Here is a 6,514-nt window from a genome sequence, read left to right as displayed (position 1 = left end):
CATGAAACATATACCATGATTAGATCTATCCTACCATTTATTTTTAATCAAAAACTATAGAGTTTATTTCTTGGATGCAGTATCATCAAGGGGGATTCCAGATCCCTACCATCTTTATTTCATTGAACTTTGTTTATTGCTATATTGTTCTCCGATTTTAATTTCTGAAAATCAAAACATCATCTTAATCCACAAATTTATTGAATTAATTAATCTAAAATTATATTAAATAATCTAATATATATTTTATTTCCTGAGGATTCGACCTCGGACTTCCGAGATTTTACTACTTGTACGATTCTCCTATACTTGGGAGATTAGTTTCGCGAAAATATTTTTGCGAGCGCGTCAAGTTTTTGGCGCCGTTGCCGGAGAACGGCTGATTTATTAGTATAATTTTAGATTTAATTAGTACTTTAGTAGTTAGTCTTTTTCTTTCGAAAAAAAAAAATTCTTTACTACTGTTTTTTTATTCCCTGCACAGTCTGCATCAAACTCTGATATCAAAGTAATTAACCGTCTGATTGAACTCAAATTTGGTCGTCAGGTGCAAGACTTGTATTTCTTTCATCTGAACGGTCTGAAACTTTTAAGACCATTAGATTAATACGAAACCTTGCTGTTTTCTGTTTTTAATTTTCTGCATTTAATTGTTTTAGAATCAGAATTTTATTGTTATCTTATCTCATTAACCCTTGTTGCTAATTGAAAATTTAAGAAAAAAAAAACTTTAAGAAAAGATCAAGGGTGATTATTCAAAAATTTAAAAAAAAAGAGGAAAAACCTAAAATTTCAAATTTCAAATTTCAAAATTCAAATTTCAAACTTCAACTCATAAAATTTTAAAAAAAATAAATAATTTGCTTGATCACTTATTCAATGAAATTTAATGTCATGTCATAAAACATTAAAAAAAAGATCTCTTGATTGTTGCATATAGTATAAGGCATCAGCATAAAATATTCTAAGGGCTGAACCCATTTAAAAAGATAAGGTCGGGATTTCATCACTCGTCCTTAGCCCAAAAATCACCCCATTGCATAAATATCCTAAGTTTAACTAAAATCAACTAGACGTTGGCCCCTAAGGATATTCGAGCTCAATAGGACGAAGACCACCGAAAGTTGCACCAATTTTGCTCTATGGCTTAGTTGATGTCTAGGCAAGCTTTGTCCCTATAAGGGAGACAGTTCATCTGTTCGAGGCAAGTGAGTTTTAAGTGGGACCTTTGCGAACGCATTGTGACCCCTCCACTTACCTGGGAGCTTACCTGGTCAACTCGATTCATTAGACCGGATTGGAGGCTTAGGTGCCCTCTTCAAATCAGTTAGGAGCTGTCTAGAAATTTAAAAAAAAAATTAGAAATTGAGGTGTAATGTTTAGTTGCATGTTTGATTGTGAAGAGATTTTTGTTTTAGGATGTCGTTTTGGGGTATCTTTAGTTGGTACTTATATTTATATTTATTAAAAAAAACATAAAAAAAAATTTAATTAAATTTTGTATGCTAGGTTGGAATAGGGACGACACCGGTCGATTAAGTCGTACAACTTTAGATCATCCCTTAGGACAGATCCTTGAAATTCCTTCGCAGTATCTCACACCTTGTGAGATGGCAAATTTTCCTGATGATGTAGGAAGTCACCATGGTGATGAAGGTAGACCCCCAGTTATGACACTTCGACAATACTTACATCCCACTAGGACTAGTCAACCTTCATGCATGATTATTCCTGAAAATGTAGAACACTTTGAAATCAAACCAGGAGTAATTCAATTGCTGCCCAAGTATCATGGGATGGAATCTGAGAACCCTTATCTTCATCTTAAGGATTTTGAGGAAATTAGCATCACATTTAGAGTGCCAAATGTATCGGAAGACGTCCTTAAATTGACCTTGTTTCCTTTTTCCTTAAAGGATAAAGCCAAAACATGGCTGAACTCCTTAAGACCTAGATCGCTAGGAACATGGCATGATATGCAAAGAGAATTTCTGAAAAAATTCTTTCCCGCACAAAGGACTAACTTTTTGAAAAGGCACATTAGTAATTTCCAACAAAAAGACCATGAAACATTTTATGAATGCTGGGAGAGATTTAAAGATTTGCTTCTCTCTTGTCCTCATCATGGGTTTGAAACATGGAGAACCATTAGTTTTTTTTACGAAGGGTTGTCTCCACAGTTAAAACAATTTATAGAGACTATGTGCAATGGTCTATTTTTGGAAAAGCAACCCGATGAGGCATGGGACTATTTAGATTCTCTCGCAGAGACTGCACAATTATGGGATACAGGGGATGAGTGAATAAACCTTTACCTAAGCCTACTAGCATTGGACACGGGGACCTTTACAACCTTAGTACTCAGGATGATATTCAGGCTAAAATGGCAGCCCTTACTAGGAAGGTAGAGGAAATTGAACTTAGAAGGATTGAACCCGTCAAGACCGTAGAACATAACAGCGAGTGTTGTAGGATTTGTGAGATGCCTGGCCATCTCACCACTGATTGCCCCACAATACCCGCATTCAAAGAAGTCTTGCATGATCAGGCCAATGTTATGAATACCTATCAAAAATCTTTCAATAATCCTTTTTCGGGTACTTACAACCCTGGATGGAAGAACCATCCAAATTTCAGGTGGAGGAATGACCCACCTCAACAAGTATATAACCCAACTCCTCCACCTCCGCAACCTCATTACGCACATGCACCCCCTCAAAAATCCAGTCTTGAAGAAACTTTGCAATCTTTCATGCAAGGTCAAGCAATCAATGATGAATTAAGAAATCAACTGACAACGCTGACCACTGCTTTAAGTGCTCAAGAGAAAGGTAAGCTACTAGCTCAACCACAACCTAATCCTCAAGTCTATGGCGGTAGTAATGCATCATCTTCAACTTCGCATAAAGAACAAGCGAAGAGTATAATAATTTTGCGAAGTGGAAAGGTTATTGACCGACCAGTCCCAGAACAAACTCAAGTCATACCTGATTCTGACCCTCCCAAGACAAAAGAAAAGGATAACGAAGAAACTGAAGCACCAACATCTCCTGAAAAAATTAAATATCCTTTTCCAGCACCATTTCCACAAAGATTAAAGCCCTTGCAAAAGCTTGAACCAAACTCTGAAATTCTTGAGCTTTTTAAGCAAGTAAAAATTAATGTACCTCTTCTTGATGCAATCAAACAAGTGCCTTCCTATGCAAAATTTTTGAAGGATTTGTGCACTGTCAAGCGTCGATTAAATGTCAAGAAGAAGGCATTTTTGGCTGAAAATGTGAGTGCAATTTTACAGCATAACATTCTTCCTAAATATAAGGATCCAGGTTGCCCAACTATCTCGTGCATCATTGGCAATCTTAGGATTGAGCGAGCATTGCTAGATTTAGGAGCGAGTGTGAACTTGTTGCCATATATGGTATATGAGCAACTCGGTTTGGGTGAGTTGAAGCCAACAACTGTGACCTTACAATTAGCTGATAGGTCAGTGAAGGTCCCTAGAGGGATTATCGAAGATGTGTTGGTCCAAGTAGATAAGTTCTATTTTTTTGTTGACTTTATCGTACTGGACACACATCCGGCTTCCAATTCACCATCTCAGATTTCGGTCATCTTAGGACGTCCATTCCTTGCAACTTCTAATGCATTGATCAATTATAGGAATGGTGTCATGAAGCTTTCTTTTGGCAATATGACCTTGGAACTGAACGTTTTTAGTATAGGCAAACAATCCAGTGATCATGAAGAAAGTAAGGAAGTTGAATGGGTTGAAACCATTGCGGAAGAATATCTGTTAAAAGAAACATTTACTGAATCGGCCGACAATGGTTTGATAGATTGGTGTTCTGAAGCAACTGCTAATGATGTGGTCCCACCTGATTTAGATAATTCGGATGTTATGATGGTCAATGGGTGGAGACCGCGAATAGAGGAATTTGAACAGTTGCCACCTCGAAAAGCAAAGATAGTACCATCCCATGAATAAACACCTAAGCTCGAGTTGAAACCTTTACCGAAGGAACTCAAGTATGCCTTTCTTGGACCCGAGGATACATTTCCTATAATCATCTCATCTGATCTGGATCATGCCCAAGAAAGAAAATTACTTGGTGTTCTAAAGAATCATAAGGGAGCTTTAGGGTGGTCTATTGCCGACTTGAAGGGGATTAGCCCTTTAATTTGCACGCACCGGATATATTTGGAGGACAATGCTAAAACCACAAGGCAAATGCAACGTAGGTTGAATCCTACGATGAGAGATGTGGTTAAAGCAGAAGTCCTCAAGTTGCTTGATGTGGGTATTATTTACCCAATTTCCGACAGTAAATGGGTAAGTCCTACTCAAGTCGTTCCTAAGAAGTCGGGTCTGACGGTAGTCGAAAATGAGCAGGGTGAACTAGTTCCAACTCGTGTTCCGACGAGTTGGCGCATGTGTGTTGACTACCGAAAATTGAATTTGGTCACTAGGAAGGATCACTTTTCCCTACCCTTCCTAGACCAAGTTTTGGAAAGAGTTGCAGGACACAAATTCTATTGTTTTCTCGATGGCTATTCCGGGTACTACCAAATCGAGATTTTACCAGAAGATCAAGAGAAGACTACCTTCACTTGTCCTTTTGGCACATTTGCTTTCCGTCGGATGCCATTCGGGTTGTGTAATGCACCTGCAACATTTTAAAGATGCATGCTCAGTATTTTTGAAGACATGAACGAGAAATTTTTAGAAGTGTTTATGGATGATTTTTCTATTTTTGGTGATTCTTTTGATGATTGTTTATTATATTTACAAGCTGTCTTAGCTCGGTGTATAGAAAAGAAACTGATACTGAATTGGGAGAAATGCCACTTCATGGTGCCAAAGGGAATTGTCCTAGGACATATTGTTTCATCGAAGGGCATGGAAGTTGATAGAGCTAAAATTGACTTAATCGCCAAGTTACCTGCACCCAAGACGGTTAGAGATGTTAGATCATTTTTGGGTCACACAGGATTTTATAGGAGGTTCATCAAGGACTTTAATGTCATAGCTCGACCATTATGTAACCTCCTATCCCTTGATACACCGTTCAATTGGCCTGAAACCTGTCAAGAGGCATTCGAAAAGTTGAAGTCTATGCTTAGCACTGCACCCATCGTGCGACTACCTGATTGGTCATTACCTTTTGAGATCATGTGCGATGCTAGTGACTATGCGATAGGAGCTGTCCTAGGACAACGCAAGGATAATAAGCCATATGTCATCTACTATGCAAACAAAACCTTAAATGATGCTCAAATGAATTACACCACCACCGAGAAAGAATTGCTTGCCGTAGTATTTGCATTAGACAAATTTCGCTCTTATATCCTTGGTGCTCCTATTGTTATCTTTACGGATCATGCGGCGCTAAAATATTTACTGGATAAGAAAGAGGCCAAACCACACTTAATACGATGGATACTTGTACTCCAAGAATTTGACATCACTATCAAAGATAAAAAGGAAGTAGAGAATGTGGTTGCTGACCATTTATCACGGCTAGTTGTTCATGATTTGGTGCCATAGTTGCCCATTAAGGACTCGTTCCCTGAAGAGCAATTGTTTGAACTTTCTACTATGCCATGGTATGCTGATATTGTAAACTTTCTTGTCACGAACCGGATGCCGGAGCATTAGGGATCGAATGATAAGAATAATTTCTTGCGTGAAGTAAGGAGTTACTATTATGATGCCCCCTATTTGTTCAAGTATTGTGATGATCAAATCTTTAGAAGATGCATTCCGGATCATGAGATACAAAGTGTACTCTCTTTTTGTCATGCCAGTGCTTGCAGAGGACACTTTGCATCTAAGAAAACGGCAGCTAAGGTGTTGCAATGTGGTTTTTATTGGCCTACACTATTTAAGGATGCCCACGAGTTCTGTAGGACATGTTGATAAGTGCTAAATAATGTATATATTTAACTATCTTACACAGCACTTATCATTATTTTTTTTGCACATATTTTAAATTTAATATAAGAAAATGTGTTCCCCTTCATCATTGCATTATTAAAAATAACTCGAGTTTGACTGATTTTATTGATCGAATCCAATCTATGCAGGTCGAATTTAATCTATGCAGGTCGAGTCAAACTCATTTGGGATAATTCCTAAACCCAACTCACATGCACCTCGCGACTTAGATCCTCTCAGATTCATCCATTCATCCTAACTTTTCAGCATCACATCTTAGCCATTCACTTCCAATTTCTTCACACATTCACCCATCAAAAATAGGTCTTTCCACGTGTCCAAACTCCCCAAAATTTCTTTCTCAATATGTAGCCATCCCAAGTTCACATGCCCGTATTCTCTTTCCTCCCCCGAACGCCAGCTTCCCATGCTTCGTAACAGAGCAGCTTCTCACTCTCCATCTTAGCGTCATCCTCTCCCCATTCTCCGGATCACAGATCTTCTCCCGCGACCGAATATCCCATGGATCAACATCCCAGCTTGCATCTTTATCCTCTTCTTCAAAACAGAGCATCCTCC

General features: G+C 38.3%; 1 pseudogene; it reads right to left on the bottom strand.

Moving 5' to 3' along the window:
* Positions 1–2,033: 2,033 nt before the first annotated feature.
* Positions 2,034–2,131, bottom strand: LOC120106696 (small nucleolar RNA R71; annotated as a pseudogene).
* Positions 2,132–6,514: the final 4,383 nt, after the last annotated feature.

Source organism: Phoenix dactylifera, chromosome 6 (genome assembly GCF_051530095.1).
Source record: "Phoenix dactylifera cultivar Ajwa chromosome 6, Ajwa_hap1_PhDact_Kaust_v1.1, whole genome shotgun sequence".
NCBI classification, from domain to species: Eukaryota; Viridiplantae; Streptophyta; class Magnoliopsida; order Arecales; family Arecaceae; genus Phoenix; species Phoenix dactylifera.
Note: the sequence above shows the minus strand (reverse complement) of the source record. Positions and strands in the feature narration are given on the sequence as shown.